The sequence below is a fragment of the Pteropus vampyrus genome, unplaced genomic scaffold, assembly GCF_000151845.1.
Source record: "Pteropus vampyrus isolate Shadow unplaced genomic scaffold, Pvam_2.0 Scaffold6, whole genome shotgun sequence".
Taxonomy (NCBI): domain Eukaryota; kingdom Metazoa; phylum Chordata; class Mammalia; order Chiroptera; family Pteropodidae; genus Pteropus; species Pteropus vampyrus.
The window spans coordinates 2,462,275-2,473,702 of NW_011888787.1; the positions used below are offsets into that span (position 1 = coordinate 2,462,275).

The 11,428-nt window shown below is 47.8% G+C and overlaps 1 long non-coding RNA gene across 1 annotated transcript in view; it reads left to right on the top strand.

The window, feature by feature from the left end:
- The window catches only part of LOC111744729, a 6,722-nt gene extending 2,079 nt beyond the window's left edge, over positions 1–4,643 (top strand). The window contains exons 2-3 of the long non-coding RNA XR_002782292.1: positions 1,325–1,432; positions 4,218–4,643. This is a non-coding gene — a long non-coding RNA (uncharacterized LOC111744729). The remainder of the gene's footprint in view (positions 1–1,324; positions 1,433–4,217) is intronic.
- Positions 4,644–11,428: the final 6,785 nt, after the last annotated feature.

The following is an 11,428-nucleotide window of genomic DNA, read 5'->3' on the forward strand; positions in this document are numbered from 1 at the left end:
GGGTTCGGTACGCATTCGCGAAGCGGTGCGAACGTGTTCTTGAATCCATCTCGTTGGCGTGGAAAAAGGTGTCCTAGCAAATGCAGTTGCTAAGCCTCACGTAGCCCCACGAGAGTTACACAGAAGGGGAAAAGGCCAGAGGCCCGATTTTTAGTTCACGGTAGCGGAATAAATGGCGCAGGGTAAGACGACTCTGCGCGACAGCGCGGTTTTTTTATGTTCGTTATAACTTATCATGACAGGTACCAAAATTGAATTATAATATAATCCTGTATTATATTCTTTTTCAATCTAGAGACTCCTGTGACGAATGCCCGTTTCAGTTCTTAAGCTTACGGAGCATACCCTTCTTGGTGTGTTTATTGCGATTTTCTCTTTCCTCTTTCTGAGCGGCTTTCTTGAGGGATGATTTTACACATCATAAAATTCATCCACATAAAGTGTACCGTCCAGTGTTTCTAGTTTACACACAGTTGCCCAGTCATCACCACTGTCCACTCTTAGGACATGTCACCCTGTACCATTAACAGTCGCTCCCCATGCCCCCTCTCTGCCACCGCCCTCCTGCGTCTGGGTGTCACTGCAGAGTCCTCCCTCATTGGTAAAACAGCGTCTCAGTAAATATCTGTTGAATGAGTTGACACCCACATAAGCCACTGGCCACGGGTGGCAGCCAAGGAGTAGCCGAAGGGTCGGGGAATAGGCGTCAACAGCGGCTTCGTGTCCCAACAGGTGCTTGCTAGCCGAGCCGCTCTGGGTTTGGAGTCACCTTCTGTGCCTCAGCTGTCACGTCTATAGAACGTAGAGAGCAGCATCACTTCATAGGGCTGTGCGAGTCACCGAAGAGAACACGGTCACAGCACATGGCACAGGGCCTGGCCCCCACCGGGAAAGTAACCGATCCCTGTCCATCAATGGCAGAGAAACCCCTCGGCGTTTCCCCAGGTCCCCAACCTCGGGGTTCAGAGTAGCGGCGCAGCACTTCCTGTGCCATCATCTCCCCAATTTCCTTCCTCAAGAAAGAGAGTTCTGGAGGGTGACATTAGCACGCTTTTCCCCTCGCCTCACAGGGCCGCCTCTGTCCTTGGACATCTGTTTCTTCTCCACGCGTTGACGTCCATTCTCACATTTGGTGTAGAAGCAAACTCTGTCCATCGGCTACGAAGAACCGAGCCATTCCCAGCATCGGCAGCGTTTGTCACGCCTCCCCTTCACCACAGGTGCAGAGACCCTGCCCAGGAGGAGAAGCTGCCCGATTAGGGGCCGATGGCTTGGCCTTTCAGGAACTAGGGGACATATTTGACTGTCTTTTTCTCTCCTATAGCTGTCGCCTCCCCTGTCCCCAGCATCGCCTTAGCAGATTTGCCGCGTGCATCTTATGAAAACGTGTCCCGCACAATTGTAACGAAGTAATAACAGTTACCGTTTACAGGTATCAGGCATTGTAAATATGTCATTTCTAATCCTCAGAATAACTTTGCAAGCTGGCTATTTTCTCCATCGTACAGAAAAAAAAGAATCTGAGAGAAGTGAAGAAACTAACCCTGAGTGATACCAGGGAGTAGGTTTTGGAAAGGCGGAAATGCTTAGGTAAATCTGCCCCCACAAAGCTTGCTACGTAAACGGGGGGCCGTCAATCCCGTGGCATCGGACTTGTGCAGAGAAGCATGGGCTTCGATTCGAAATCGCCGTTTGGCCATTTACTGGCTTTGTGACCTTGGACACATTTCCCAACTTCTCTGAGCTTCAGTTCTCTCATAGGTGACGATTTGCCTCTTAGAGCTGTGAGGATCGAATGACTCAATACTTCTAAAATTCTCGTAACTGTTAGCTATTGTCTTACTTAAATAGTCTAATGATTATGATCAAAGTGTCTCAGTTTGCAGACTTAGCCTCTTGGCTCTTTAATTTTAAATAACGTCACATTACCAATTCAGAAGATGTGTGATTGTATTTGGTATGTCTTTCTTTCCAGAGAAAAGGACATTCTACATGAGGGGCTGGCAGACTTTTTCTGATCGAGGGCCAGATGGCAAATAATTTAGGCTTTTCAGGCCATATGGCCTCTTGTCACAACTAGTCAACTATGCTGCTGCAGCATGACAGCGACCGTAGACAGTTCTCAAGCAAATGGGGGCAAATAAGACTTATTTAAGGAGAATGGAATTTAAATTTCAAATAATTTTCAAGTATAACAAAGTACTATTTCCCTTGATTCGGCTGTTTAAAAATGTAAAACCACACTAAGCTCACAGGCGATATAGTAACAGGCAGTGGGCCGTAGTTTGCCGACCCCTGTTTTAAACAATTCAATGGTTCTTTAAGGCTGATGAATCCAGCAGACCCCTAACTGGAGAAAAGCAATGTGGAGGAGGAAAGAGCCAGTCACCCTCTCAACGAGCTCTGTCAGATCAAAGCTTTCTTGATCACTCCTTTGCTTAACACAATTCATGCAACCCCTTCGAGTATAAATTTTTTATCTATGAAATTGAAGTAATGCTCTCTCTCTGACCTCCAACTTCTTCCTCTTGGCAAAGGGAGTTTAGTAGTAATTAGCATTGAATTTTTACCTACGTATCAGGTATTTGAATCGTTTTAGTTCTAATGCTTTTATTGCTTCCACTTTCCAAATGAAGAAATAGAGACTCAGGGAGAAAATAACCTGCTCGAGGTTACGATCCCAATATCTAAACTCAGGTGTCTGATCCACGCTCCCACAAACCCTCAACCCTCTCAGCAAAATATAAATTTCACAAAATAGGGGCCTCGTTGAACTCATTCTGTGCCATCTCCCCAGTACGTCGACTAGTAAGTACCTAGTATAACAAGCATGGAATAAATGCATGTGGAATAAAGGAATGGATGGATTTTCCCATGATGCCAGTGGTTCTTAATCTTTTCTTAGGTCAGGGACATCTTTGAGAAGCAATTTAAAATTCTGGACTGTCTCTTCCGATCAAATCTCAAACTGAGAAACCTTGCATTAAGTATTTGGCCAACTATTGAAAGAAGATGCTGTTCGAATATTCTGAATAATATCGATTAGAATTCTTTTTAGAAGCACAGAAACAGGGGTTCGGAGATGTCTTGTTTCTTTCCCCTTCTTAAGATCAATGTTTATCTTCAGAATTACAGCGGTGGGGGACAAGGCCCCTGTCCACCGCCCCCAAGCCGGCCAGCTCTGAGTGCAGCCCGCTGCGGCAGGCTGCCGCTGCTTCTGCTGCTTGTCATTTTCCTCCCATGCGCGGCCTCCCCGTAAGGTCAGTGAGCAGGGTCGTTACTATGCAGGTACGGCCACGTTCAGACGTCACTGGAGTTCCGTCTCCTCTCCTACAGAGCGTCTGTCGTTCACGTGCCCTTACTGTCTGCACCAGGGCCTCGCGATCATGGCTCACCCAGGTGAACCGCAGGATTAGGGGTGTGTCGTTATCGCAGAATGCTGTAAAAACCAAGTCCGTTGCTATGGAGACTGACAAACCGTGAACTTATTTCACTCACCTACTACTCCCGATCCACTTTCTTCCACTGCACCCCCCTCCACCCCCGCCAAAAAAAAAGCCCCATTCTGAAACCTGAGTATTTTCTTTCGCTGCTTCTGGGACAATCACTCCATTCACATTTTGGTCGTGGCGTGGCATTTAATTTTTCTCCACGGCGCTATTGCCGGAGCTCATGCAGCACATCAGTCGTTAAAAGTACTGAATCACTTCCAGATGAGTCGGTAAACGGCGGCTCTGCTGAGCCCTCCAGATGCCCTTTGCTCCCCTCTTCCCCTCCCCCAGACCCCCTGGCTCAGCCCCGCCCCCGTCCAGCAAGTGCGGGGGGACGGCCTCCTGCCCTCCCAGGACGATGGCCTGTTCCGATCAGTCGGTGCCAGGGCCACGCCAGGCTGGAAATCGCCATGCGTGTATACGTATGGATGACTAGGGACACGGTCTTCTCTGTTTCATACTTTGCCACATTTCCAGTGTCTCCTTGACCAGTCCCTGGCATGTAATAAACGGTTGCTACCCGAAAGAAAACGAAGCATGTTTACGCTTACGGTATCGGAGAAGTAAGATCGAAAGCAGGAGAACCCCCTGATCGAGGCCTTGGGAACGACACCCACGAGTCAGGTGGCTCCGTATATCACGCGGTCTCGTGGACAGCCAAATGACCTTCCTTCCCTTCACAGCCTCACTTTACAACATTAACTCGGTGATTTGCTTTTTTTCTAGGAAAGGTGGATATAAGCGAGGATGGGGATTCAGGTCCCAACCGCCTCATTAGTGACCGAATCCTGGACCAGGAGGTAGAAGCTGATCGCCTTGCATTAAGCCAATAAGACACGGAAGCCCCCGAGAAGGCTCTCAGGTGACGGGACATCCTTGCTGGGGAGCTTTGCGCCGGCTTCTGTGATGCTGGAGACTGAATCACCCAGAGCAACTGAAAGAAGCTGCAAAGCCTAAGTGGCCATAGCCGGTCCCGTCCTTCACACTAGCTGGGCCTCTACGCACACGAGAGGGAGCGAGCACGGAAGGAGGCTTAACATCTGCCCGCGGAGCTAACGCAGGTAAGGCTCACCTGCACAGACCTGGGCATTGGCCTGTCTCCCCTGCCGGGCTAGGAAGCAGAAGAAGTGCGTGCATCTCATTGTCACAGAATCCCCCGAATTCAGCGTGGTGCTTTATTAAGGATTCTCTGACACTTCCTGCCTGTCCTCAGCAGCCACCTGTGAACGTCCCCGAACTTTCTCTGAAGCTGTTTCTGACTGCGACACCTCTTACTTCTTTAATTTTGCCATGTGACGTATAATCTTCTATTTGTTCTAACTCTGCCTATTCCACGGTTCAGGGAACACCTGCAACCACCGCATTCTCCAACTCGGTGATTATTTAGACCCACGCGTGCCTTCACAATGCCTCCCGTCCTTGTGTAGCCATTTGCAGAAGAAAATCGCTCTTGGTCGGGCCCCGTGTTTTGGAGGTGCTGCTGGGCACCCGGGTGGTGGGCAGAAGCAACCTTTTTGGGCCTGTTACTCTTCTTACTGACACCAGAGAGCAAACTAACTGAGTGGAACGAGGTGATGCTGTGCCTTCCCATCTCAGCTCTCTTACTGTGAGCGAGTTTCTTTGTCATGGTCTGTTTCGCGCCATGTGCTTTGCGTTTTTGTTCTTGGCTTCCTTGCGTTGATGTCACTGGGTAAAATGGCTCCCGGTGTAGAGCCCAGGGTCCTTGAGTGCGAGGAGCCTGCGGTGTGACCGGTGGGGAAGATCCGTGTGTCAGAGAAGCTTCATTCAGGCGTGGGGTACGGCACTGCTGACCACGAGTTCGGTGTTAATGAATCGGCAGTATGTACATATATAGTAAGGGCTCTTTAAGCAGCGACACACACACAGTGAAGTCGTGGATTCATCAGATGAGCGTGTTGTGAGCAGAGGCTTGAGGAACTTCATCTTGTTCCTCAAGCCTCTGGTCACAACATGAGAAATGTCCCAGTTTTCACTCATTTCATGTTCGCCGCAGCATTATAGAACAAAATTACTGTGAATAGTAAGGACTGGTTGTAGTTGTGAGCATCCGAAGCCACACTAAAGAGTGCACAGACACAAGGCTGTGACCTTCTCAGAAAACACTTGTTGAGTGGCCACCATGCAGTGGGCTCTGGAGATACAGTGGGTCACAGGTGGGTCACAGTCCTTGGCTTCCTGAGTCGGGAAGAACCTAGCGGAGATATTAAATTTTAAAAATTTCTTGCGGAAACGCAGGACAAATGTGAATCTGATATTAATGACCAATTCTCCCACGACAAGGTAGGGACAAAACCCGCAGCCAGGAGGGACTAGGAAACGTCTATTCCGTCGTCTCTTGGCCACATGTCCTTCTCCCGTCTGCATGAAGTGAAACCAGCTACTTAAAAGCTGCCCTACACTCAGCCCTGCATCCAGTGAGAGTCTCGACAGGCAACAAGTCAGCAGAAAGGTGTGGGAAACAAAGCCTGGCCCAAGTGTTGCAGAAAGATTCTGTTTCGGATGCTGACTCTGACCACAGTTGCCAGCAACTGTGATGACATGACCATGGTGTCCTCCTGGGCTGAGCAGGAAGTGCTGACATCTACCAGTAACAGCTGTGTGCCGTGCATGTGCCTGATTCTCCATGGCCGACCTATGTCTGATAGTCGAAAGTCTAGGAGCACGTAGAATCACCAACCTGCTTCCCGCATGGTGACACACAGATGTATATCGACTTCCTACTTCTTCGGAGCTAGACCATGCTTCTGGACTCCTTGGCCAAACACGTCACTACTTTTCCGTGTGACTCTGAGACCCTTCCTTGTCCAGAACTTCCTGTGTTGCACTCTGTAGTCTTTCTTTAAATACTAACATCTGTCCTTTGACTTCGTTTTGGGACCACATACCCGTCCTCAGAAGGGGAGCCACCAGCTCTCCACTTGTAACTCTGATGGTTCAGCCCCTGCTGATCCCTTCCAGCAGAAGGTCCTCATCAGGAGGCTAAGCCATCATGGATGAGAGCCTCGTTTTCATCGTCATCCTTTCTCACTATGCTGGTCCCTCTCACCCATCATCTCTGTGATCCAGGTTAGTGTGGGAACCCCGTGGGCTGCTAGAGACCGGTGTGACCTTCCTGCAACTAAATTCAGAGTTATTCGTCACTGTGAGCAGTTGCTCTAAGTTCAAGCTTCAAAGTGCAGGATCTTTAGCAGCTGTATTTCCTTGGCTGCAGCCATTTCTCTACCTGTGGCTACTTGGGAACTCCTTGCAGTAATCAGATTTGCCAGTCTTTGCCAGGTCTGCACATAGGCCTTTGGGTGCTGCCTGCTACAAGGTGTTTTCTTGGCATTGCCACAGTAACAAGAAGAGGTTTATTAAAGTTCCAGGTGAGATTTGGTAAAAGCCACTTCCCACCTAGACTGCCCACTCCAGCAGGGCAAACTACGCGGTATCTGTTCTGAGGACCACGGTGTCGGGTCCACAGCGCCGAGCACGCCTGCCCTGCATACATGTGCCGCCTAGGACGCCTACATTAATTGGAAGCCCTGCTCCTTATAGTTACTTCTGGACATGACATGATAAATATGTACTCCTTGACTGTACTATGTTTTATCAATAGCCTGCTTACTGGGGGGCGTGGATAGTATCGAACGGTTTCCCATCTGTTTTTATGTTTTTCTTGACTTTATATTGTAATGTTATCATGAAAAACAATTAGGCACGTATCTACAAAGCCATGCATTCCGCTCAGGGGGCAGAGAAGGTGGGAGGAAGAGGAGGCAGGAAAGTCAGTGTCTTTCCCTTTTAACTATCTAAGTATCTAGATGACTTTGGATTTTGAGTGAATTATTTGTAAAGAAGATATAAAGAATGGGGGTGTGTGTGTGTGTGTGTGTGTGTGTGTGTGTGTGTACCTTTTCTTTTTAACCAAAAATGCTCTCTTTGGCAAGTGAGAGAGTGCCTGCCCCAGTTTAGAGAGAAAGGCTTGGTAGTGTGCTATGTGTTAAGGGTCGAAGATTCATTTTCTTCTTGTCTTTCGTGTCTAAAGCACTTAACTTACTGGTGCGTTGTAGAAAGAACAGCAGCTCTGAAGTTAGAAGACCTGGGTTCGAACCCCAGCTTCTCAGTTTTCTGACCCATCTACCGTTATTTCTCAGCCTCATCTTCTTCTCATGATTCTGCTTTATCCCTTTACAATGTGGCTAAAGGTAAATTCAAAACTACGGAGCTCCGCATCTAACTCGTAAAGTGTCACTGTCTTCACATCCTTTATAAATCAGGATAACCAACCCCTTGATTCTGGATATCGTAAGGAGTTACCAGAATTACATCTTTAAGGATTGGCCTTTGGCCGCCCCAAAAGTCTAATATAATGAACGCAAGGACTTTGCCAAGGCAAATTCTTGAAAAGAACGCGATGTAGCAGAATCAGTTCCCCAAGTCCCGGGTTTTGGTACATGCTTGCCTCCTGCTGCAGAGTTAGCAGAGGTCGGCCAGCAACCTGAAGATAAGGGGAAGAAGCGATGACAATGCCAAGACCGCTCAAAGGGACATGCCAGGGAATGAGTCGGAGGAGGCCAGGACACGGCGTCTCAGCAGTAGAGGCCCGGGGAGTCGGCCACCTCCGCACCCAAGTGTCAGTCTCTTACTTGGAGAATCTCGCTTTGCTGTGAAGTGTCGAAAACAGACACATTCCAGCAGAGAATTGTCAGTCCTGACCTTCGTTCCGAGTGACCTGTGGACAGGAATAGTATACCGCGCTTTCTTGTCCTAAAGTTTTAACACTTTTTTTTAAAAATCAATAAACATTGGGAGCATGTATGACAGTTGCGAGTCAGCATTTAAGAAGACTAGAACTTGATCGAATTGGAGGCTGTTCTAGAGAAACCACACGGTGACCACTCTACCCAGGGCACTGTTATCTGGTCACAGATCTAGTGACATGTGACCTTGCAGAGATTTTCCAGAGAGAGTCAGATCTGAGGTATGTTGAACTCGACTGGATTCTTGGACACGTCTAAAAGCATCCCTAAAAATCAGTCCTGTGTCCGATTTTTAACTCTCTTAGTCCAGCACAAGGAAGGCTCGCAGGAATAGAAAATGCATGTTCTCCATCTTCTGCAGGAAATTTTGTTGACAATCTCCCGAGTCCAGCCGACTACATGGTCCCCAAAACACTTTCTCCCACCGGGTAAACCAAGAGTCTCTGCACTCTCTTCTCAGCCTCTTCGAGGAAAACATATTCCAACCCAAGTTATCCAGCTTTGACCTTTGGCCCATTTGCTCTGTCATCCTTACACACTTGAAACGTGGTCTGTGTGGGAAAGAAAAACGGGTATCAGCGAACCAACCAGAGATAAAAGGGTAAAGGAACGAACCAGAAACTGCAGAAGGGCCTGGAGGGGACCCGAGGGGAGAAGGCCCAGGGCTCATACCCTGCCCGAGCCCCTTTTCTGGGTTAATAATCAGTTTTTCTCCTAATTCTTGGGTCAGTTTGGTTATCTGTATTTTCCAAGAAAATTATCTATTTCATTGAGATTTTCAAATTATTAGTATAAAGTCGTGTTATATTTTCCCATTTAGATCTTTTCTATATTTATAGTTAATTCTTCTTTCTGATTCCTAATTTTGTTTATTCCCAAGGTTAAATATTTTTTTGCATTTGTGGCCGTTGCCTAGGGGCAGGCAATGTCATTTAACGTGTCCCTCTGACCCCTGTATGCCCTTTAATTGACGACTAGGTCCGGAAGCTGATCCAATTAGGGATCAGTTATTTTGGCACGAATCCTGGACCTCCCTCGGGGAGCATGTAAATACCAGTGTTCTTTTTGGTGTTGACAGCTATCGATCCACTAACACAAAAGGGACCGTACACGCAGATGACAGTCATCGCTTCTTCCCCGCTTAGCAGCCGGAGACGTCTCTAAAGAGAAGCTCCCCCTCCTATTTGGCCGCCCCCGGCTACCTTTTCGCTTTCACATGCCTGGTGCTCTTCACTGGGATGGGGGTCTTTACTCTAAAGGTGCAAACCTCAGAATTTTTGCAGAGAGGCTCATATAACTTTTCATTTAACCTTTTGGTATACAATACCAAGTTCAAAGTGTGCAAGAAGGCACAGAGTCAAAAGTAAGCCTTCTTCTCCTCCCTGGAAGCACCTGTTGTTACAAGATTCTCATGATACTTTCAGAAACATTAAAACTGTGTGTGCTCTGTGTGTGTGTGTGTGTGTGTGTGTGTGTGTGTGTGTGTTTGCGCGCGTGTGTGTGCAAGCAAATGAGATAAAACGTTATCGATAGGCGAATCTGGGTAAAGCAATATGTCTTAAAGGTCTGTCCGTGTGAATACACATGGGGATGCATTACCCTTTTTAAAGATTGCTGCCATTGCAGTGTACGAGGATAGGAGATACCATAATTTATTTAAATAATAATATATACGTTGACATTCAGGTTGCTTGAAATCTATTGCTCCTAGAAAAATGCTGCAGTGAATGCCCTTTACGGGTTATTTCTCACATGTGTGAGTGTGTCCGTAGGATAAATGCCTAGTTGTAAAACCGCCGTATCGAAGGGCATGTGAACTTTTCCTCCTGACAGGAATCACCAAACTGCCCTCCCTAGAGGATATTCCACCAGCCACTTCTCCTTTCTGAGGGCACCGGCTTCCTCGCAGGCTGAGCAACACAGTGCGTTATGGGGCTTTGATGATTTCCAAGCCGATCGCTGAAACGTTGAATCGCTTTGTAGCTTCGACTCTCATTGCTCTTCTTGTCTCAAAGTTCCCGGGATGTGCTTTTCTGTGAACCGTCTGCTCAGACCCTTCGCCCTCTCTGTCGGGTTACCAGTTTTTTTCATTTGTAGGAGGTCTTTTTATATTCACAAAGTTAGCCTCTTGTCTGTGATATGACATTTTTGAGCTGGAAATAATCTTACAATAAATAATCTAGTTCAGCACCATCATGTTACACATTTAAAAACTGGCTTAAGGGTGTCAAATGCCTTGCAGATCTGCAGCCCAGGGTTTTCTGACTCTTAGTTTAGTGTAATTTGTGCTCTGCACTGTGCCGTCCCTAAAACAGAAAGAACCAATGCCCGTCTTCTCAAAGTGTGCAAGCTCTGGGATTTCGGGACTTCGCCCCTCTCCATTGGGGCCCATTGCTCCCCATCAATCCATTTAGGGACATATCTCCCTTCCCCACTTAATTTGCACTTTCTGGATTCACCAGACTTGTCTGCATCAGACGTCTCGCTCTCCATGAGCAACACGTCTTCTGAGTTTCCCATAAATCCTCATTCTTGAGTCGGTTCTCGAACCTGGACGCGGAGCTCCTGTTAAACGGAGATCTCTGCATTGAGCAAGAGAAGAGGGTAAAAAAGAAATAAGAACTTCAATATCTGCTTTGGCGGACAGCCATTTGCGGAGACGAAGCAAACACCGAAATTATTTGAAAATGAGCTCGGAATTACTTGCCGACGCTCGAGGCACACAAGTCAAGCGGGTGATTCAGTGGGTTTATATCCGTCAGAAAGGGGTTCCTGAAAGTTAAGTTTTCACTTCAGATTTAGAAAGAAGTGGTGTGTGTAGGTGACCGCACCGGCTAACACGTGCAGAGCTCGACGGTCCTCCGTCATCTCGTCTCATCCGAAGGGGGGCACTTTTTCTTCATTTCCTGAACAAACTGTAGAATAATAGACCAGATGACCCGTTTAGACAGCCTGGAGGGGACCCAGGGCTTCCCTCCCACACCCCACAGCTTTAGTTTGGCAGAGGACGAGAAAGGAGTGGGGAGGGGGTTCACATGGGAGGGGGTTCAGATGGGAGGGGGTTCAGATGGGATGAGTCACAGACTCGACTTCTTTGGAGAGGCCCCGAGGCATAGCGGGAAGAATTTTGGAGGTAGGTTGGATCTGAATCCGTCTTGCTGTTTACAAGTTGTG